Raw genomic sequence first — 25,096 nt, 5'->3', positions numbered from 1 at the left:
CATCCAACCGACTCCATGAACTGAACCACACGAGGTGGATCGCTATTTATACAGAAGTGGTGCAATCGATCAAAGGCTATCACAGTATTAAAGACACGTTCATTATTCTAAAGCTCATTTTTATGAATATTTTAATAATGAATGATTTTTATTTTCACGCTGCATCCTTCACATAACAGGGTAGGCAGAGGGAACTTAGTGTCAAGATACTCCATTTCCCACTTTTCACTGAATTTTTCGAGACACTGCGTTTTGAGGGGACTTTACGCCGAGGTTTTGCCTTGGTGTCAGAGCAATGAAAATAAAATATTAATAAATAATAATAATTCATTTGCTCTAATGAGGATCGAATCTATAGCCATCACGTTATAGTCACACATTTGTGCCCCTCCGCCATGAGGGAACTCGACGGAAAAAAAATTCAAGATAAAACGTATTCGTATGCAATATTGTGATGATATCAGCAATAATTGTTATTAAAATTTAAAAACAAATCCAAATACTCTCAACAAATGAAATTGCATATTCAGTGGTTACGATATGGTGATGTGAAAGCTATATCTACAGCCAAAGATATATAAGCGTTATATTGAATTCTGTTTGTTTTCACAACAAAAATAGTATTGGGCTACTGACGTATCCCCCGCATATAGAAGGCTAGCATACCGAGCCTACAATTGAGACATTTTCGTTTGCGTTTATAGAAATGAGAAAATAACTTATTTTTATGTTTTTTTTTTAATTTATGGTAAATATTTTATTTCTTTCTAAATTAATGTCTATTATTATTCAATTAATTATAAGTCAATCATTTAGCTTTGTCATCCATCTCGCTTTAAAAAATTGGGAACAAAAATGTCTTATTAGGAACGGAGTGTCTTAACACTAGGGATTTCAAGGTCCCCGCTTGGTGCTGGATACAGCGTGAAGTCATCAAAAATACAAAATATAATAATTCTAACCATAAATTAATAATTAATTTAAATTCATTTTACATTTAAATCTTTATCGTATCATTAGAATATTAAAAGCAAATTGAAGGTTATTAGCATTTATAATGGACACTAAGTGCCAATTTCTATTAGTTTACTGATTCAAATTTAAATTGTCAGATTTCTTTCCAGTGATTGACTTTGTGTCTTAAAATTAATTTGAAATTGTTTGTTCATTTTCGTTTTACATTTTATGTAAAATTCGTTTTCATTAATTAAATTAATTTTAAATAATTTTAAATATTCATTTTTTGAAATACTTACGCGACCCTTACGCTTCTTCCCTGTGTTAACTTAATATTATATTTTAGCCAAATTATACTATTTTTTATATAATGTGCTATTCTGATGTATAATTTATTACTTCTGTAAAGTTTCAACTAAATCCATGCAGTAGTTATCCCGAGAAAGTGGAACAAACATCCATTCTCAAAAACTTTCACATTTATAATATAAGTCGGATTAGCAGGATTTCCAACCACTCCATCGCGGCGTCGTATATGTATAAGTATTTGACTACAAGCTTTATGAAATTATTTTTATTTCCCCATTTTGTTGAAACAAATGTGTTAAAACGGAGAACAGAATATGTTGACACTAGGTATTTATTTACACATAAAACAATAGAGTTGATAAAGTGTAATAAAAGAAATCTCTCTTATAAGACAGTGCACTTCCTAGTAACGGCTACCACGACCCTTGGTGTATATGTCCCATCATCATATCATAACCTACAAATTAAGTTATTGTCGATTGAAGATGTTACCTTACGAGCTGAATCAACTTTTCTGGATCAATATGAAAAAATCTACGGCTGAGGCTTAACCAATTGCTATGGTAATTAATGTCATTCTGAAAATAAATATTCATATTATTGAAATATAAATATGTATCGCACGTTTTATTTATTTTCTATGCATCTTGTTTGTTATAATACTATTACTAATAGGACAATGATCATTTGATAGTTTCATTTATTTTTCATATAAATATAAAATGAAAATTTGCTAATCTAAATTATCAACGGGCAACTAAAACCACTGAAGCAATCATGCTAAAATTTTGCATGCAGATAGCAATTGTGACGTAGCGTGTCTAACTTATATGACAGTTTGAAATAGGATTTGAAATATGTACACAAAAGCCCTAGGAAAAAAATGGAACGTTTTAGTGAAGCAAGGTAGAAAGGCCAACTTTGTGATCTACTCTGGCTCGATTAGATTAAGGGCACCATTTTTAACCGACTTCTGTAAGAAAAGGAGGTTATCAATTCGACTGTATTTTTTTTTTTTTAATTTTTTTTTTTATTTTTTTTTTTTTTTATGTTTGTTACCTCATAACTTTTAACTGGGTGGACCGATTTTGATATTTTTTTTTTTATTTGAAAGGTATAGCTTCCCGAATGGTCCCATTTTTTTTTGGTCCATGTCTGACAATGGTATCCATGAGAAAATCACATAAGTCTTAAATTTGCATTATGCATGTGCGCGACTAATAGCCGAATAACTCAATGTCGCGCCAACCGATTTTGATGATTCTTTTTTTATTTGAAAGGATACACTTCAAGGATAATTTGGTGAAAGTTTGGTTAGGTTTCGATTATGGAATCCGGAGAAAATTGAGAAAGTTTGTTTTTTTTGGTCAAAAATTAATTATACTGTAATAGTTACAAGCAAAAACTTTTTAAATTGATGTCAGAAGTGAGATTCCTGATCGTTGCATTTCTTTTCAACCAATCTCAAAAAAGAGGATGTTCTCATTTTCAACCAACTTCAAAAAAGGGAGATTCCGAATTCACCCGAATACTTTTTATGTTTGTTCTTGTCAATATACCAAAATGTACCTTTGCACAAAAATAATAGCTAATTAAATGAAGTTTTACATAGAACAATCACAACCACTCGTTGACAACCACTACCACCACCATCACCACTCGTTCAAGAAGCATCATTTTAAGATCTACCCATCACTAAAAATCGTAAAATAAATTAATTTTTAACAAAAACAAAAACCGACTTCTAACAACGAACTAAAAAGTGAAAAATAATTATATAAAGATTTTATAATTTTGAAGTCGGTGTCAAACTAATGCTACAACACCCTTACTACAATATCTAATTACTAAGCCTGTTTGTTTTACTTGGCACCGACTTCAAAATTACAAAATCTTTATATAATTATTTTTCACTTTTTAGTTCGTTGTTAGAAGTCGGTTTTTGTTTTTGTTAAAAATTAATTTATTGTTATTTCATATTCCTTTATTTCATTAAATGAATTAAATTAAAAAAAAAACTACAATAGAAGTTCTGCCGTTTACGTACGTTTTGGCAATTTATACTCGTCGGTTGAAAATAAAATTTCTTAATAATCAAAAAACTTACTTATATAAACTGCAGTTGCTTTAGTTACACTATAGTTTTAGGCATCAGAGGATTTTTGTCAAAATAAACTTTCAAAAAAAATATCACAACTAACCCGAAGACCGGCCACATCTGTTGCAAGTAAAACATGCGCATATATTTGCAAACAACTTAATATCAGAATTCCCCCATAATTCTTGCTCTCCTTTGACTTTGAAACAATTTTTAGTATTCCACATCATAGCAATATATGGTAAATTCCATGGCTTCGTCGGTTTTATAGCGCCATGGAGACAAGAATGGGGAACATAAGTATATTTAAATGGTGTTTCATATTTTCAATTTCTTTTTTATTTTTATACTGTATGCATATAGCAGGGTAAACAAAGGGAACCTGGGTACCTAGTCTTAAGATACAGAGTTACCAATAAACAATACTACAAACTTTCCGCCGATTTCTGTAATAAAAATTATATTAAATTATATTTCATTTCATAGAATGGTGATCGAATCCACAGCCTGTCGAGCTTAAAGTTGCACGCTTATGCCACTACACCTCATTAGTTACTTATATACATTTAAATTTAAATAAATATATATAGGTATCCACGAGACACCAAAATAGTTAACAATTTAATCAAAATATACAAATACAATTTGACAGGTGACACAGCTATTTACATAATACTTAGTAACTTCAAAGGCTCACTGAACTCCCCAACATGACGTTCAAACCTTAAAAGTTAAGATTTTGGTAAAACATTTAAGATAATTGAACTCGATCGTTGATTACCATAGTCTTGAAAGTTTTGTAATAAGGACACGACCCAGTTACGACGAATGTAAAGCGAATGCGTTAATTAAAATCGATAATTGAACGAATGACTGTGCAAAAAACATAATAAAGCTCCTTTTAAGTTCCTATGCTTGGAATTTTAGGCATGGAATTTTGTATAAAATATTAGAGAAATATAAAAGAAGCCGTTGAGTGCTGTGTATTGTGTCGATGTCGGGCGTATAGTATATAACGGAATGTCTAGACACTGAGAATATTTAAAAAACATTATTAGTTATATTATAAAACTCCCCGAGCAATGCTTTGAGCGGCGGAAAGTGACCAAAGGACAAATGTTAATGACAACGGAGTGTCTTAACACTGTGTTCCTCTGTTTCCTTACAATTCCACCATACAATCTCTTAAGTTAAATAATATTCGTATAGATTATAACTTAGGGAGAATCTATATATACTTTATATGCATTTAATAAAGTGTACCGAATATAATATGAAATTTTGTTAATCATAAACAGGATGAAAACAAAGTGTTACAAACAACTTAGGTTCGCTCGAATAAACATTGACTATTAGTACGGAATCCTATAAAAAATCTAAAAATCTTGTTATTTAAACAAAGTTTCCATGGTATTTTTTTTAATTTCTTAAGATACGCACATAAAACTTTCAAGAGTAATCTTCCATAAATAATACACAAACTTTGACACTCCATTCATTTCCACGAAAGTTTGTTTAAATTTAGAAATTCTTTTTTCAGCTCATAATTATGTTACCAGAATTAATATTCTGCTACATTCTGCCTTAATATTTTTTATTGTTTAAAATAGACTTAGAGGTTAGTCATGGCGCAGGCGACAAGTTGTGGGTTCGATTCCCACTCGAAGAAGTGAAATATTTAATCCACTCCTTCTGTTCCCAATAAAACACTTCTGTACCCTACTTTTAGGTGAAATCTTGCTATATTGAGTAATTAGTGACGAAGCTCAACAACCCTGCTTAAATATTTCAGTGTCCTGAGTGGAAATCGAACTTACAATCGTCGCAAAACTGTACTTTCAATTATCTAAAGTTGCAATTTATAATTTCCAATAACATTAACTAGGATCCACCCCAATCATTCGAATCTGAACTGCTTACTTCATGAGTTAATGTTTGCTATCATAATCAAATTAGATTGTATCAATTAATTTCAATAGTTTGTTGTAGTTTGCATGTATAATCATCTATTGTGGTTTCTGATGAACATACTGTGTATTTACTGACTTGTAAGGAGTATTTGTATGTAATACTAGAGGCCAATCCGCGGCATCGCCCGCTTGAACATATTGTGAAGTATTTGGTTGGTTGTTTACATTTTGTCTCATGCCAAAATGTATAGGATATAGTGATTATTATTTGTTTCCAAATTTGAAAAAAGATCCCTGTGGGAAACAACAGCCTCAATTGTATTATTAAAATTATTAAAAAAAATAAAATTGTGTTCATTTAAATAAATAAGTATTATCTAGGTTACACTACAACTGGTGCAGGAATTAAAAATAATCTATACTTAGAAATGACTGAAATTAACACCAAAACATCTACAATATAAAACTACATAGGTTATACACCGCATTTTAAAAGAAACACCCAAACCAACTCTAATTAAAAAATGTCAAAGTAGCTAGTAGCTGGCAGCGAGCAAGTGGCTGAAAAATACAAGAGAAAATAAAAAAATATGGTAACAAATTAAAAGTTAGCAGAAATAAGACTAATTCGAAGTTGGCGAAACAACAATAAAGCAAAGCAACTTTAGCAATCCCTTTATCGCTTGCGTTGTGCTCGTAGCGAAGTGGATTTTCAATTTACACTTTCATATAAACTAACTTTAATGTTCCGGAAAATCTTTGCTGCGTTTATGTTGGAATATCTAAGTAATTAATGATTGTAAATAAAATTCATTGAAATGTATTGTTTTTAGGGTTCCGTACCTCAAAAGGTCCTCAAACGCCCCGGTCCAGGGTCTCTAGGAGCAAGGACACGAAGGCGAAATTATCAAGTTTAATGAAAAAAAAAATCATTACAAACCAACATTTGCATGTCATACATATTTACCTACAAAAATTTTGCATATACACTTATTATGTACGATTTTTTTTTAATTTCAGGCTGTACCCCGTACACAACAATGTAGATAGAGGGAACCTTGTATTAAGACATTTCCGTTCCCCACTTTCTGCCGAATTCTGGACGTATTGCTTGATGAGCAAAACTCAATTTAATTTTCTCTTTGCAATATACCGTTACACGTTTATAGCAAGCCATAACACGAAGCTCTAAAAGAATAAAAAAAATCTTTGCCTCATTACGGATCGAAGCCGTGACCCGCTTAAATTCAAACATTATCACTCTCTACCACAATGGATTCATTACAATTGTTGTAATTTGATATTTACTCAAAAGTAAATATTAAACATACATTTAATTTATCTAGTACTAAAGCCGTACTTACAAATATTAAAACCACGCAGGTACAATGTCGAGGGAAAATTTCTTTATCCAGATCGACACTCATCCTATTAGATAATCTGAGATTATAATTTCTCATGAAATTTATCAAAAGGGGAAAATTATATTATGTTAACATTTATTGTGAACATTTATAACTGACGGCTTTCGTATTATATGGAAATATTTTATTTTGAAACATGCAGTTTTTATAACATTTTGAATTAGGTACATATTATGAGTACCTACTGAATATTTAAAAAATATATTCGATAAATACAAACAGCTTAGTAGGTATAAAATGTTTTTTTTTTTTATATGAACCCCGAAACAGTTCGTTTGAAAAAGTTTTTTTTTTATTATTTTTTTCCCGCATATAGCAATTTGGGAATTTCAGAGGCTTTGATTCCTATAAGAATTAAGTAGATATCATCAAACCCACAATCTTTATTTTCTTTATTTTTATACACTACAAAACTTATGTCTAACAGGACCATAAGAAAGCTAGCTTTAAATTTGTTTTTTTATGTCCTTTTTAAACTAAAATTAAGTTCAATGCTATTATGACAAACCATTTGTTATTAAAATATAACTTTCAACATTTTAAACTTATTGGATCTAAGACGAAATCTGTGGAGCGTACATTTAGGAGTTGAATAGAAAATTTAATTAACATTAAACAAAATCTGTCACGGTCTGTAGGTAAAAACAAATTAAAAACTTTCCCTCACATTTCAACACAATGAGAAATGCTTAGAATGCTTAATTCTTTTTTGTTTTTTTTTATAAATTTCTACAGATTATTCTGGTCTACAAAAAATTAAGAATATAATTCTATTGTCGTACTTTATATCGTGTTAAAATTCTAAAGCATTTACATTTTCTTCTTGCTTTGATGTACTAACTATTTTTTAAAATTTGCGTAGGCTATATAGGCAAAGCAAACTTGTGACAGAAACCTAACGCTGTAGCAGTATGTATAGCAATTTTCAATCTCTTCTATAAAATGTATGAGCTACTTCAAAATTAGTGAGATGAAAATAACAAATATTTTTGTAGTATAGTAATTTTCAATCTCTTCTAAAAATGGAGGACATCATTCAAAGTGAAGAAAATATCTAATATTTTTGTACAAGCAGTATGAAAAAATACATAAAATTCCATTTGAATATTCTTACTGGCACAATTTTTGAAATGAAAAATAATATTTAATTATTTTCTTCTTCTTCCATCTACATTGAGTTCGTCAATTAATTCAACGACGCAACAAGGCGGTATAATAAACTTTTTATATAAAAAGTTGCTGAAATACGTGTCATGTCATACGGAAACTCGGGAAAATTTTGACTTTTATCACTCGCAAAACTCCATCAATCATGAAGTTTGTGCGTCTCATCCGTAATTAAAACCAGTTTGGTATTTTCATGTTCTTATATGTATATATAGCGGCAGTAGAATAGTTTAACTGTAAATGCGATGGTTGTCGGTTCGATACCCACTTCGGTTGTTTACATTTTCCCACACTTGCGGCGTGCACAAAGTACGGCGTTGAGTTCCACGGCCCTGTACATGTGCATGTAATGTACATGTATATAATTATCTCTCTATATATACATGTATGTAAACTCTTTTCTTAGGAAAACGATCATTTTTAATCAACAGGAAAGTGATAAATAGAAGTACTATAAAAGTCATGAATGAACAAAACATACGAGTATATGAAATGAGAAATTTGCATATATAAATACACAAAAACATAATTTGTGTAAAATTTTTATATTTATGATATTTATTAAATATTTATTTATAAAATATTACATAACACGAGATGTATATCGAAATTACAGTTCATTGATCATTTAAGTTGAACACATAAATGTCTTCTACTTGGCTGAATCATATCTCAGAGCGCAATTGAAACTCGAATAAACTTTGTCAAAGGGGAGAACTACCCAAAAATTAAATTATATTAATAAAGTTAATTGTTCTTAAAAATTGATTGATTATTTAAAGCTCAAAAGTAAAAAACTTACAAGCTTTGCACAATACGCTGAAAAAATATATTAAACTTCACAACTTTTAATATTAGAACTAGACGAAAAGTGTACGACACATCTTCCTTCTAGCATTACGACAAATATTCGTTTAAATTCCTGCCTTTCTAAAAGAACTCGTTTAAAAATAGCTCGAGTAAACAAGAAAAGTAATGTAAACCGGAGTAAAACTGACTGTTAGAGAAGAAAAACTACAGTCCCGCTTGCTTTCACTATTTTATGTAACCCCGGCTCGTAAATCTGAGTTGAAAAATATTAAAGAAGCTCGGTTCTCGTGGTCGGTCATTATGAAATATTATTATCTATTCTATTCGTGAAAGATTTTCACTACTTCATTTTTTTAAAAATAAAATGAAATATTTAAAACATAATTTCTTGACTCACGCTTTACAGTAAGGTAGGCAGAGAGAACCTAGTGTTAAACTCTGGTCTTCACTTTTATCTTGACACATTGAGTGTTGAGCGGCAGAACTCAACACCGCCGTTTGTCTTGCAAGAACAGGGCAGAGTATAATTAACTTTCTCAAGTGAAGAATGAACCCATAATCACGTTTATCATATACATACAACTGCACCACGATGGTTTCGATACGGTAATAAAACGTTTTATTGTCTTAAATTGATTAGCTAATGGAATTTTAAGACAATTGCTTAATAGCTTATAACATTAAATTATTAATTAATAGGTAATTGAATATCAGTAATTGAGTAAATTGCCAATTGATTTTATGATGCATTTATAATATTATTGTAGATATCTTATTTTCTAGATTTTCCGCATATTCCTACTTCAACCATTATATGTACTCAATTTAGATAGAAAATTTGATAAAAATTGCAAAATTTAATAAAAAAACACAACAAATTTGTCGCTAATAAAGTAAGTGCAGACAAAAAATATATGTAAGATGTATAGAATAAAAATGATTATATTGTGTATATACGAAAATATTTAAGCAAAATGTATGGGAATTAATTTATATGAAAAAAAAATCTCATTTATTTATTCATTTCCTACAAAAAAGTAATTTCACATTTCTAAATATATCTTTCCTACCAGAACCAATATAAAATTATCTGAATTCAAACGTATAAAGTACCGAAACTGTGCAACAAATAACAATTTGAGAGCAAATAAATTCAGCTTGATTCTTTCTTCTGATAAAGAGGGTATCTAAGGAGGAAATTATTATCCACAGTAAATAAAAGCTTTCTTCTTCCAAATATTTTATATCATGAATTGGAGTAATATGATAAGGGCCAAAGAAATAACGAAAATGAACAAAATTTCCTGTCAACGAAGTGATCTACAGAACAATATTGAATTACTGTTAGACTACAACGTTGATGAAAATATGTCTTAGTAAAGTGGCCAAAAACGTCGTGCTTTATTTATCTTTACTTGCTTAGTAGAAATAAGACATAAAAGTTTTCGACAAAAAAAATCATTCTTAATTTTATATTGAGGGTCAATTAGGTATATTAATAATTGTTTATAATTCAACCATGTCCATGTTAAATATAAAACTTCCGAAACTCAACACGATACTATGTCTTTAACAGACGAAAAAAATACAAAATTTCGAAAAAATCTACATTATTTCATTTTTACAGAGTCGTAATCGAACTCACCACCATCACGTTACCAGACCACGAGAAGCTCTTATACCCATGTACAAGCAATTAAAAATATCCTTGTATTCAACAAATAATTTAGCTTTGTCAAATACAAATACCTAATAACGTAGCTACAGTTTCATTTGTAATATTGCGGTGACGTCTGTACGACTATTACTGACACGACCGCACCATGATATTCTAATTGCTATACATTTCGCCCATTATCAACTAGGCTATTCATATTATAATTTTACCAAATAATTTTTTATTTTAATATCGATAGTAATATTTAGAATTTGGATTTCGTTTCATTCTCTCACTACTGAATTTTACCTAATTTACTGTATATACACAAAAGCTATACTTGTAAAAATCTAATCAATAAGCATTAAATTCATTTTTTTTATCTTAAGGTATTCCTTTGGGATGGGATATCCTTTTGGGTATTATGGGTATTCCCAATACGCAATGCCTCCAGAATTCAGCGGACTGGAGTGTCTAGACACTAGGTTCCCAGGTATATGCGGAATAAAAGGTGAATCTAACTAAACAAATCAAAATACATAAGGACGATATTAGACAGCATTTTCACACATACAGTTTTGCCTTTAATTAGACTACTTAAGTGGAATCCGTAACATCCGGCCATGATAGGCAAAAATCATCATTACGAGGCCAAATCATTGTCACTTTTGACCTTTAGAATACTAAATTCATAAACAAGGCTAAGCCTCTGCGGTTTCTAACATAAAAAACACAACATTTTTATTATCCACGAGGACAATGAGCTCATTAAGCCTCGCAAAACTTAAGGTTCGTTAGCTTCGCTCCAAAGCGAAAAATTAAATTAACCAAGTACCGACACTGCTCTTGAAATAACGAAGAAAGTATTGTGCTGAAAAATAACTTGGCTTGTCGAGGAAATGTGATTTTTCACTATTTTTAGCTCGTTTTCTAGTGTAGTGTTACTGGAATAATACTTTGATTCTCTTCCTTTTATAATAAGTACTTCACTTTGTTAGATTTTTTTAAGTTTGTGTGAAACACAAATTCTTAAATTGTATTATTTTAAATTTAAACTCAAAAATTTCAGAATTGTACCGCGAAAGCGCAATTAAGACATATCTCACTAAATTTAATTTCTTGTAATGAGATACTACTATTATTATATAGGCATGAATATATATATATATATACTATACTATTATATAGGTATGAATATTAATATATAATACATTACATACAAACTATTATAGAGGCCGTAGTGGCGCAGTGACACAAGCATGTGACTGTAACGTAACGGTTGTGGATTCGTTTCACTAGGCATAACACTAGGCTCTTTCTGCCTACCCTGCTATATGCGGGATACAGCGTGAAACAAATGATCTCCTTTCATAATATAAAGTAACATAAAGAAATACTCGTACATATGCACTTTCAACACGTCCAAAACATTAGCGGTTTCCGTCACGTTGGAAGCATGCGCCGCCACAATACGACCGCAGCCGCTTGTAGCGCTACTTCACTAACCGATATGTCAAAATGACAATTTCGATAAAATCTTTTTTAAATGTAAGTACAAATATTTTATTAAATTGATATTATTATTCTTTTTAGGGTTCCTTACCTCAAGAGGTCAAAACGGACCCCTTAAACTTTGTTGTCTGTCTGTCCTCATTTATATCAGGGGTTCGTTATGTAGATATTTCATCAAATATTACTACAAAAGGTCTCATTATAAAACAAAGCTTATAATAACAGCTAATTAAATCCGTTGGGACCAGAATTTTATTCATAGCAAAAGGATTTTACTAAAATATTTAATTAAGCTTCAAATTAAACTTATAAAATTATAATTTGATTTGAATTCGTTGAGGCGAATGTGTCAATATATAGATATAGTTATTTTAGAGAACAAATAATTATGATTTTTTTGTTTGTCGGTCTGTTTATAAGCAAAAAGATTTCGGTTAATGAACGTTTGTCCGGGGGTAACCTTCGGAAGATTTTTTGTGGTATTTAGAACTAAATAATAGAGGGTATTGTGAAGCAATTTATAAGGCTACTTTTCAGGCAGGAAATCGAGACATACGCAGAAAAAAATAGCTTTCCGTGGGCGCGTACCTACAGCATATATAGATACATATGAAATAACTAATAATTTTTCTATTAAACACGATTTTTGTGAATAAAATAAATTAATAGAATTTAATTACTCATTATGCAAAGTTTTGAATTAGTGCAAATAGTGCGGAACGGTGTATATTCTCTCTGCTATACTTTATTGGTCGAGATAAAGAGTGAAGCCGAAAAAAATTATATATAAATTACGATTTATTATAAAAAATATAATAAATCGTAATTCAATCTCTATTCATAGGAGTCTTCCATTTTCTATTCATAGATATATTTATGAACATAATACGCAATACGTATATTTAATGTATTACTTAGTACACTACTTGTACCTTCTCATTTCAAATCATTAATAATATTAATAAATTATATTTGTTTGTTAGTTGTGTAATTAAAATGTATTTAACAGTTTAAAATTACAGTGAAAACTTAATTAAGTTTTGAAATTAAATGAAAGGCTTAATGAGAACATTATGTACTATGTAAATGTTACAATTTATTAAAAGTATTTTTTTTAGTGGTGGGCAGGGTAAAGTGGGAAACGAAAGTGTTTCAATGGAGAACGGAGTGTTCCCGCCATGTTAAGATATAAAAACAAGGTATGGTGAGGAAATCTAGTATTAAAGCACTCCGTTCCCTATTTGCCGCCCAATATTCGATATATTGCAGTATCTGCAAACATACACACAAACAATTATAGATACAAAAGATACAAATAACTAAAAACAATCAAGTAATATCTAAAGTAAAATAGAATGTAGTGTTACAACGTAAGCGGAACAAGCTATAGCCTATATAGGCATTTTGCGGTACACCCCCATATATACTACTTACGTATACGACTTAGCCGCAGTTCGGAAAGCCACCTAACTAAGCCATCAGATAGCCAGGATTACTATATATATATATATATATATATATTTATTTTAGCAACCTGTAGATATGGTGGTGTTTTAAAGTCAGTCGTGGCGCTGGGGCACAAAGTGTGACTGTAAAGGTGACTGGTTGTGGGTTCGATCCCCACTCGAGGAAATGAAGTATTAATTAATTTTCTTTTGAGTTTCACCACTCAGCACGCCCTCTAAAATTTGGCGGAAAGAGGGTAACTGAGTGTCTTAACACTAGATTCCCTCTGCCTACCCTGCTGTGTGCGTGATAAGTAGCGTGAAGTTGCTTTTCATTTATTTGGCCACGCTTTAGCTATGGTGGTACTGAATTATAAAGTACTGCTAAATGTTAATAAAAATATTACCATTCGTAACTGGTTCAAACGGGGAAAAGTTTAATAATAAACTTATGAATTATTGATGAGTATTGAAGTGCGAAATTTAAGAGTTCCATAGTGTTTTAAAAATAATATTATATTTAATGCCATTATGGTACAAATGAGTAAGAGTAATTTTAATATTATGATGGTTATAGGTTCTATTCATTCTTTGAAAAAATATTTTTTTATTTAAAAAAGTTTACTTTTTACTGCATATTTTGTTTATGAAATGGAGAATGGAATAAATATGCCTAAAGAAAATTAAAAATATATAAAACATAAAATATATAGAAACAACAAAACAAAACGATTTTGATAAAGTAGAATAGATTCATAAATGACAGGTCTACCCTTGAGAATGTATGTGTTCGTATATGAGAAAAATCCTGTAAGAATACATTTGATATCTTTAAGACGTGAAAGCTACATGTTTTGCTTATTGATGGAGATATCAAATTTCAAAGCTTAATAAATAATTTCTTTTTATAATGGTGAATTGGGTTTTTTAATATGTCACTTTGTTTTTACAGTAGGTATAGATAATGTGTGAAAGAATCAAAAATATTTTTTTAACATATAACCGTATCTTGTATATAGGCAGAGACTCAATCAACCGAGTGTCAGGACACTCCGTTCTCTTCTTTCCGACATCATTCGATACATAACGTGTCGAGTAGAACAAAATTGAACGCCGTGCAATCAACAGATTTAATTTACAGTTTTTACGGTTTTACCATAGCCCACCTTTGTAATACTAGTAGTATAAAATACTATATATTTCGCTTATTACTTGTCAAATTAATCGATTATTTAAAACGTATGAAACAAGTTATATAATCATCATAACATATAATATTTAAATAAATTTAATGAACGAGTGTTTGACACTAAAATTGAATTAACTGGGATTGGAAATTTGTGCGTTGATGAATAACGGAAATTCAAATAAGTAATATGCTTTTTAAACATATTTTTTAGCTTCACGATGTGTTGCCCAAATACCAGGGTATGCGGAGAAAACTTAGTGTCAAGACACTCCATTTTTCGCCTTACTTTAGGCAATACCGCTCTTGGTCTGACTAAAGCGAGAAAACGAAAATATTTATCTCCTCAAGCTGGACTCGATTAAATATATAAATATTTTTTTTGTTAATATTATAATTTACAGAATTGACCTCTTTTACAATTTTATTATTAGATATTATTATTTTTGTACTAAATAATATTTGTCTTAATAATACTTATAGAAATAAATACAATATATCTATAAATAGAATTTATCAAAGGAATTTTCTTCAGGAAATAAGTCACTGAGCGTCAGAGAAATGATTGACGATGGACAAAAGGTGAAATAATATATTAAGTATTTATTAAATATCTGACTTTATAATGGCTTTATAATATACAAGCTTTATCGATTCTATATCAAAAGCTTCACAGAACAATAATTTATATTTTTCAGTCAATTTTTATACCTTTGAACTGTCTGTATTTCTGAGCACGACCGTGGTGGTCGTTAATCAAAAGGGTAATTGCGTTTTTTTTTATTTCTCAGGTTGACGCTGTATCGCGCATACAGCAAAGCTAACGTTTTCCCATTTCCTGCTGAATTCTCGAGGCATTGCCTGTTGAGTAGCGTAACTCAACGCCATAATTTGCTTTACCAGAGCGAAGAAATTATATCTACTTTCTACTACTCTACTCTCTCTACTTGAAAATACTACTTTCCTGAGTGGGAATCGAACCTACAACCGTCGCGTTTACAGTCCCACGCTTGTGCCACTCAGCCACGACTGCCATTACTACGAATTACTACGTAATTAGTGTAAATATAACAAGGTAAAATTTAAATTTTTGAAAAGTCAATAAGTTATATTAATTTAAAATTACTAAAATTATATTAGAAAGAAAATTATTAACACTAAAAGTGAACCTAAGTAATGGTATTCCATAAATTATTAAACCTTTAATTGCTCGATAGCCAGTTTCTAAGAAAACATCAAGAGTTTATCCAAACAAATCGGCTCTCTTTTGTATGGCGTAGTACTAAAATAATACTTGGGTTCGTTAAGTGAGAACCAAAAGTCGGATAAACTGCGAAGTTTAAAACTTTTATAAACTTGGCTGGTAGCGATTAGTCTAATATTGTACTTGATAAAGAAAATTTAGCTAATATCGAAAAGTTTTTGGTCATTAATTTTTTTATTGGGGTCTCGTTAAATAAAATGTATTATTGAGCTCTGTGTTCAACAGACTCTCAACAACTCATATTACATAAGCTTTCCTTTAAAACTTTATTAAAATAATATTTTTTACATTTATTTTATTTCACAAAAACGAAATCTTACAAAGTAAAACTAAATCGTGTATTAAATTGAAACAAATACCAAACGTCAACAAAATACGGATAAAGAATAGGCTTTTATTCAGCTGTTGAATACAACATGAGTTAAATAAATCTGTGACAATTCGGCTCAAAGCTGGATCAAGACAGCGCCTTATAAGGGAACAATGTTCGAAAAGATCTACAAAATACTTAGTAGTTTAGTCTACAGTCTTGTAACAGAATTCGTTTGTGATAAGCCAATTTATTTATTTACTTGTTATCAACCCAAGAACTGAAAGGTAAATAATTTATTTTATCTCCATTTTCTTTTATTTTGAGAAAAATATAGAAAATATAGATAGTTAGTTAGCTTCATACTGTATCCCGCCTTGTTACTAGAGCGAAGAAATGATAATATTCATAAAAAAATATTCCACCCGAGTGGGAATCGAACCCACAACTATCATGTTAACACTAACACACTTGTGCCTCTACACGATGAAGCAATACACATAAATAATTCGTTTTAATAGAATAAAAGGCTATCGCGACGCAGTACAGTCGTTAGTACGATCGTAGCAGGCGGCGTTGAGTTTCACCATTCCGTAATTTCCCGAAAATTGAGAGGAAGTTGGGGAACGGAATGTCACAACACTAGGTTTATCGTGGAACTGAAAGGGTACAGAATCTACAATCTACATGTATAAAATATTATAGAAGATTGAATCCACAACCATCGCGCGGATCGTAAAAGTTGAAAAATCACAACTACCAAATTGAAAGAACACTATACAGTAATAGTAGTGTAAATACCTCTTACAATCGTGAAAAGGGGTAGAATTTGTAATATTTATTTTCCACGTGTAAACAATTTTCCACTGCATTCAAATGTATGCAAACGCATTATAGTGATGTAAAAGCATTTGCTTCTCTACATACAACGTTGTGCTCAAGGTATTTTACTGACTATTTTCTATTTTGTTCTTTTTGATTTAAAAAAAATGGTAATTTTATTGTGATTTTGAAATCTATGTAAAAAAAATCAGAAGAATTTAATAAAAATATTATTTATTAGTCGAAATTATTGATTTAGGCACCTACAGAAGTTTGTATAAATCAGATTACTGGTCTAAATTGACAGTTACTAATGGGTGTCATTGTTCACTTTACTGTATTTTCTTGTAGGTGCAGATCAGAAACTTCCAACAAATAATAAGAAAGAAAAAATAGCTTAAACAAAAGAAAAAGCTTATACAAAAACAATACAAATCTTACATTTTTTTAATTAAATAAAGAAAATCCCTTAATGATTAGAAACAACAGAATTTCCAATTTCTATGTAAATGGAAGAAACAATAAGTAACGATTTTTCATTATTTCAACGCGACAAGTCATCTAATTAATTACCTTTAAACATCTTCGGGAAGTCGGTAATTTATTCCGATCGTTATACGAAGTACCGTAAAACATGCTGATAATGACCACATTTACTGTGGTTGACTTTAAATTAAATGAAGTGAGAAATCGAACTCAATTGTAACTTTTACAATGGGACGCCTCAAGTGACTAAAATTATATGTATTTTTCAAAAATCGGAAACTACCTCTATGCCTTATGCCAGAATTAGCCACATGCAAAAATTTGAACGTAGAGTTCATTTAATTTATTAAATTCACAAATTATATATTGAATAGTAAAATGTAATTATAATATTGGTAATATTTTATATATAAAAGATTATATTTAAGATAATATAAACTAATATATATAAAAGTTATTTTTAATCATAGGAAAAGTAAAACTATTTTAAGCAAAATAAATATACACGTTTGCTTGTATTTACACTTGTTCCTGGCGCAGGAACTGTTGATGGGTCACTTAGTTCTATACAATACGCCCACATCGTGTGTATTTTTATTTACGCCGAACTATTTATTTAACTGTTTTCTTTGCTGCAATCCGAATTTGCTTAATCTATAGCCACTATAGAGATTAAACCACTATAGAGAAATAAATACTATTAAACTAATATCAAAAACATAGGAACATGACTATTTTTTATGATTTTTAAAAAGCGTCGCATGTTGAGTAGTGGAACTTAACGCCGCAATTTCACCTCACTCACAAACTCATGTTAAACTTTACACACCTATGTTTGTTGGAAGCCTACCCTAATGCCCAAATACGGCAGACAATCCTATAAATATGTACGTATCAGAACAAAAGCTTTCACCTTCTACATAAATAGGTGTTTCATTGAAATTCACCAAGTTTATTTTCAAGACAATCAAAGGAATATTTCTACCCTCAATTAATTATTCTCTGAGCTCATACAATATCTGCAAGCCGTCGTAAGACATATTTGTATGGCGAATGAAACATAAATATTATTATAAGCGGCGTTATTTCGACTATTTCGTTATATCGCCTTAGCTGTTGTTAAAATTTAATGAAATTTCACATTGGAAATTCGCAAAGCCAAATTAGTATAAACAATATTTAACGTCAAGTATATAAGTAACATATAACTGTAAGATGTCGTCTACAGTACTGTATTAACTAGGTCAAAGATACTATATCATTTATGATGAAGTTATTGAAAGAGTTTTATTATAAACTAAAAAAACACAACTGGATAAACTAAATTATTGTATCCAGTAATACTCGCGCTATCAAGACAAATCCAACGGCATATTATTTATCAAAATCATTTCACTGGTTTAACAGTTACAAGGGAACAAAACACATACGAGTACATACACGCTATAAACATAACCCTTCTTCGTTTCACCACAATCGGGTAAAAATACACTTGTTTTTGAACACGAGAAGGAGATATTGAAAAGAAATATTTAATTTTCGAAATATATAGTTAGAAAAATCTGTATAGTATGTTTCAAACAAATTGTATTCTATAGTAAGTACGTGAGGTACTCACCGCACTTAGTCGGACTAAGCTTATAATACGGCAAAAAAATATATAAATAAAACCTATCTTAGTGTAATTCGAAAGTAACTGACTATCTTTACCAGTTAGTTATAGCTTTAGGATAGATTTCCACTAGGATGAATAATTATTTCAAAATAAACTTGTTTTTCCAGTTCAATTTTGATAGCCTCTAAAATGGGCAAAAAATGTAGAACGAATGAGTGAGTAAAATTTTCTCTGCTTGTTCTACCTAGTAGAAACAATGCGTGAGGACTAAAATGAATATTCCAGTTAATTAAATGAAAATCTACATACAGCATGTTCTGAAGAGATTTTCAGTTATTCTGTCTTATTTATGCTGCAATAATATCTACAACTACATAGATACTATATATTATTTCAACTTTAATTTTGGTTTTCTTCACCCTTTCTTATATATTTCATCTTTCATTTCATCTTTTTTTCCTTTATAAACTGTCATAACAAAACATAAGATAAAATCTTACTGTTTCTTTTCCTGTTTTTTTTCTATTTACATGTCAAAGGCATTTATGACAAGAAAGCCAAACGTACATTTGGCTTCTCTACTTTGCAAATATTTGTATACACGCGGCGTGTCGGTGACGACGTAACATATGTGCGTGTTTCTGAAACTTCGTAAGAGTGCTTCCCGATTTTGTATGGTACTAAATTAAATTATTAAATTATAATTATATATTTACTTAAATATGTTTGCACATTACTAACATTACCGAATAATCGCGGCGTTCAGTTTCGCCGCGTAGAAAGCAATGACACTAAATACTCTCCGCCTGAAATTTTATGTGAAAGTTGCCGAGTTAAAACGTACCTAGTCATTGAGTAATACTATTGATTTCGATTTATGGTTAAGATGTTATTACAAATTACATTTTTTTTCCGTAGTTAAATTTTATCTTTATTTATTGATTGATACACTTATTTCAAATTCAGAAAAGGTCAAAGTAACTTTTAAATACATTCGCTGACTAAAAGTAGGGCAAACTAGCAACCTACGGACAATGGACACCTTTAGCTATAGAAACTCTTCCGTCTTGACCGGTGCTAGACGGTCCATTAATCAAGCCAACTTGATTAATTAATGGACCATTGATGAAAATTAATTATTTTACCTATTTTTTTTTGCATATCATAATAGTTAGGTAACGGTGTAAATTAACGCGATTTCGTCATTAATTTTATTCGTGTTGATACCAAAAGTTCGTGCTGGGCTTTATCTGTAATGCTTTTGTATTATTTTTAAGCGATAATTGAACCTTGATTTTCTGGTGTTTCATTTGGTTTGGCTAAAAAAAGTTCTGACTATTGGCCTTCAGGCCTTCCAAATTCATGAAAATATAATAACTTTTCCCACTAATTAATTCAAGATTCAATTCACTAGTACTATACATCACTTCCTTTTCCATTTCCTGTTATAGTCGATATATATTGGACGGCGGAACTAAACGCCGCATGTTGTTTAATAACAATCAGAAATATTCCAAATATAAACATTTACTGTTCCATTCATTAAGCCCGCAAACATTGCATAGAATAATACTATTTACTATTACAGAGGAAGTTTCAATCCATACCTATATTATAAATTCGAAAGTAACTCTGTCTGTCTGTCTGTCTGTCTGTCTGTCTTTACGCAATCAGGGTCAAACCGCTAATTTAATTGTGATAAAATACACATATAGAGATACTTGAGGGTCTCGGGATGAACATAGGATACTTTTTTTTTCTCATATTTGTAATATTTTCGATATATACCAAAATATTAAAATAATTAATTTGACAAGCAATTTATTCCGCCATGTTAATAACAATAGTCGCTACGCGTTGCTAAGCAACGGCTTGCAAAGTTTGTTGTTTTAAGAAAACGTCACCCAAAGTGAGTTTGCTTAATGCATACATGGCGCGCGCCGATATAGATTTGTATACATTAACAAAAATTAGATGATTTCTATAATTTGATATTCATCCTTATGAAAATAAATATAATAGTCACTTTTAGCATTTCATCTAGATGGAAATTATAGTTTACTGTGTAACATTCTAATAATTAATTAAGATGTCACTGATTCCAAATGACCTAGCCCACGAGTGGTATAGTATGACCCCACGCGAACGGGCAGACTTTGATGATTTTGTAAATTTTTATATATTTTCGAATTACTATTATTTTTTATGTAATTATTTACTGCTTATAATTAATTTATCTCAGTTCGGTTATCCATACCGATGTTATACACTTAAAATATCGTAATTTTAATCATTTGGGATTTTATTTAATATTGTTCGCAAAAATTAATAATTATTTAATAAAGAAAAATGTTTAGTACGCGCGCACGGCAAACTTTAGGTACTTTTTCTAATATTAAGAATTTCCTTTAGTTACTTTTACTTCTTTTGTTTGTTCATTTCGGTTACTCAGATATTTTTTCTAATAATAAATCTCCACTTATTATTATTTTTTAACTTATTTTAATTATTTAGGCTTATATTTTCGCGGGCGTAGCCGCGTCCGGGCCCACTAGTATTATTATATAAATAACATTATTGAGATCATCGTGACGCAGTGAAATGGGGCATTTTACTATAAGTGTAATAGTTGTGGATTCGATGTCGACTCGGGGGGATGAGTTATTGTCATTTCGCCACACTGGTAAATGGAGAACAGAGTGTCTTAACACTACGATATTCATTGCCTACCTCGCTAAATGGAATGATCAGTGTAAAACTGAAAAAAGGAAAACCGGAATAACTGTATGGCGCGTGGCCTAATTTTATTTTATCATCTCGTAATATCAAATTATCATATTCTTATGACAATAGCATATTCGTTCTTATAATATTTATTGTCAGACGTAAGTACTTTTATTACTTTGTGATTTCGTTGAGAAGTGCTTATTGTATAGACTTAATATTTGAATATTACTATATTAAACCAGCTTATATTTTTAATAGGAATATAATTATAATAATTTTCATTATTTTTAAGTTCTTACATATCATGTTAGAAAGGCAAATTTATCTTTAACCAAAGCAAGTTAAAGAGGGTGTTCGATAAGATGTCGGCGCATTTGTCACTCTCTAATTACTGAGTAGAGTTGCGGTATTACTACCGAGGCGTATAGTTTACAAACGATCGTCTAATTTTTTAGTGTTATCAAAATAACATATTTTCTATTATATTAGAAAAACTTATACATATCTTAGTTTTTGTTCAATAAACTATGTATGTATGGGTATACGTTCCCATACATAAAAATATTTTATTAGATAAATAATAAATTCATAATTAAAAAAACTTACATGACCACATTCATTATTGTTAAGTTGAATGCGTTCTGTAAAACGTTATACTTTTGTCATTGAAAAGATTTCTAAATCCACTACTGATTTTGCTCTAAAAAACGTGTAAAGAGTACCAAATAGATATATATATATATACTAAGGATCATTGGACATTGCTTTCAAGAGAAAGGCGGCAGAGCAAAGAAATGATAATAAAAATAAAATTTTAATTTTAATATAATTCAACATTCCTCGGATTCCTCATCATCTCCTCACGAACCATCGAGTTTACAGAAAGACAGAAAGCCTTTTATACTTTTTTTTAACTTCTACAATGTGATTCTTCTAATATTTTTTATTAAATACAAAAAAAATATATAGAAAATTTATTACTTACAAAAAATGTAAAAATATCAAATGCAAATAGCTGCGTAATAGCTGTCACGTCAAAAAATTGTATCGCGATAATCGTTTCTTTGATGACGTGACATGAAAAAACTGAATATATTTTTTCATCGTCATCAGTTCAACCACCTGACAGGTTTCGTACAATTTTTCCTTTTTTTCTTAAATAACGCTTGTATTTATGTTATCTTGTGTATTTGTTGTTAACGGTTGCTATATTTGTGTTGCAGAGTTAGTTAATGACTTTTCCTTTGATTGATTTTTAAAAAAACATGCACAATAATAAAGATGAGGCCAGTCATGGCGCAGGGGCAGAAGGTGTGGTTGTAAACGCAACTGGTAGTGGGTTCGATGGGTTCGATTAATTTTATATTTTCATTGCTCTACTTTCCGCAGAATTCTTGAAGCATTGCGTGTTGAGTAGCAGAACTCAACGCCGCGTTTTGCCTCGCCACCAGAGCGAAGAAATGAAAATATTCAATATTTTATTTCCTCGAGTAGGAAACGAATCCACAACCAGTCACGTTTACACTCACACTCTTGTGTCCCTGCGTCGACTGGCCTCAAATGTATATCAATGTATATTTATAGTAAAAATGATTTATGTGCCACAGGTTAACCTGGAATGGAATTCTGTTGCCCCAATTTCATACAAACCTAGTTACAGCGGGATTTACTCGGTATTCGATCAAAACGTTATCTATTCCTCAATAAGATTTTCTTAGCTCTAACCACACACTGACGTAACATATTTATTGACTTTCAACTACTATTATATAACTAGAATCGTGGTATGAAAGATTTATGTTTTATTTCGCACTATTCTAGTATAGCTTAGCTTTTGTAGAGTAGTATTTGTTAGGACTGTAGTAGTACTTCTTACAATATCAACATTAATGATACCATCATGGCGCAGTAACAAAACGTCAAACGTCTAACTGTAAATGAGACAGTAGTGGGTTCAATCCCCACTCGTCAAAATGAGTAAAGTAATCAGTTATCGTATGTCAAAATAAATAAAAAGGCTGTTGTCTTTTTATACTGAAATGATAGTAAAAAAAATATTTATATGAAATTTCAATACTACGCGCCGCGCATATTTTCCAAATTTCATAGTAAAAGAAACGAAAGCGTTCGAATATTTTTTTTCAAAGAGAAAAGTATATTTCTATCCTTTCATGAATGGAGTTAAGAAAATATAGCAATAGAATTCACTATAAGTATTTCATCAACGAACCATCGTCAAACTTTAACATATTACTCCGCTAAAATCATTGTATTTCATATTTTTTGTTTCCCTCTATATCCTACACACAGCACGACAGAAAGAGGGAATCTAGTGTTGAGACACTCCGCTTTCCATTTTCCGGCGAATTCTGGAGGCATTGCGTGTTGAATCTACACTGGTGGCACTCGACGCCGCCCTTTGCCTCGACCAGAAAAAATATAATAAAATTTAATTTTCTATGTGGAAATGAGTGGATGTGTGTGAATGAAATGTGTGTTTTGTTGAGTTACGCCATTCAACACGCCCACTTACTCTTAAAAATATAATATTTATTTTATTTTTTAAGTAATTATAAATTACCTCTTGGTGAATTAGACAAAGTACAATAGACGCTATTTATTTTGTAATAGAATATTTTATTAAGGTTATGCATTTACTACATTTTTACACTTTATTTTTTTACTTTTTCGATGTTATTTCGAAACAAAATTCGAACCCACGGCCGTCTCCACACAATAAAACAAGTTAGTTCCCACCGCACAACGATAATGTGTACAGAAACAAAAAAAATATAAATGATATTAACATCTTTTAGAGTTGTTTTTTATATAGGTATATACGTATTACATAAAAAATTTGCGACTTACCTATAATAAATTCTTGACGGCTTATACACACTGTAGTTATAAATAATAGTATCAAGTCACAAAATTTTAAAACGATAAATAACAAACAAAAATAACACCTTTACACAACACAAAAAACTAAAAAACGCGCACTTTTTTAATACTTTCAACTAAAATAAAATGAGAAAAAATCTTGTAACTGTCAAAATTATGGCGCCAAAATATCACAGATTATAAAAACAATGAAAGAAGAGTTTTTAATAGTTTTTGTTACTTTTATCTGTTGGAGTAATGTCGAAAGTTTTCCTCGTAGCGTTCAACTGGTGGGTTGTTCGTACGGCGCCTAACAGTCTACTGCCGTCCGTAGCTACTACGGCCCCTACATTTGTGGTATACACTTGCGCTTTGACACAGACGCTGGGAATTAATTTAATTTTTATCAGATTTCGTCAATTAAATTAAAACTTAATAATATTTTTATGTATGTATTTTATTTAGTGCATCTTTAAAATGGTTATAATATATATTTTTTTATAGAACACCACCACGG

At 30.4% G+C, this 25,096-nt stretch overlaps 1 protein-coding gene across 2 annotated transcripts in view; it reads right to left on the bottom strand.

Annotated features, from left to right (window-relative positions):
* The window catches only part of Dop1R1 (Dopamine 1-like receptor 1), a 74,189-nt gene extending 49,304 nt beyond the window's left edge, over window positions 1-24,885 (bottom strand). For both annotated transcript variants that reach the window (XM_085203108.1, XM_085203109.1), the window contains exon 1: window positions 24,568-24,885. The gene's annotated coding sequence lies outside the window, so the exon portion shown is untranslated. The remainder of the gene's footprint in view (window positions 1-24,567) is intronic.
* Window positions 24,886-25,096: the final 211 nt, after the last annotated feature.

This window comes from Heliconius melpomene, chromosome 19 (assembly GCF_056956725.1).
Source record: "Heliconius melpomene rosina isolate 202511_hmr_F chromosome 19, ASM5695672v1, whole genome shotgun sequence".
NCBI lineage: Eukaryota > Metazoa > Arthropoda > Insecta > Lepidoptera > Nymphalidae > Heliconius > Heliconius melpomene.
The sequence above is the reverse complement of the archived record's forward strand: the minus strand, read 5'-3'. Positions and strand labels throughout refer to the sequence as shown.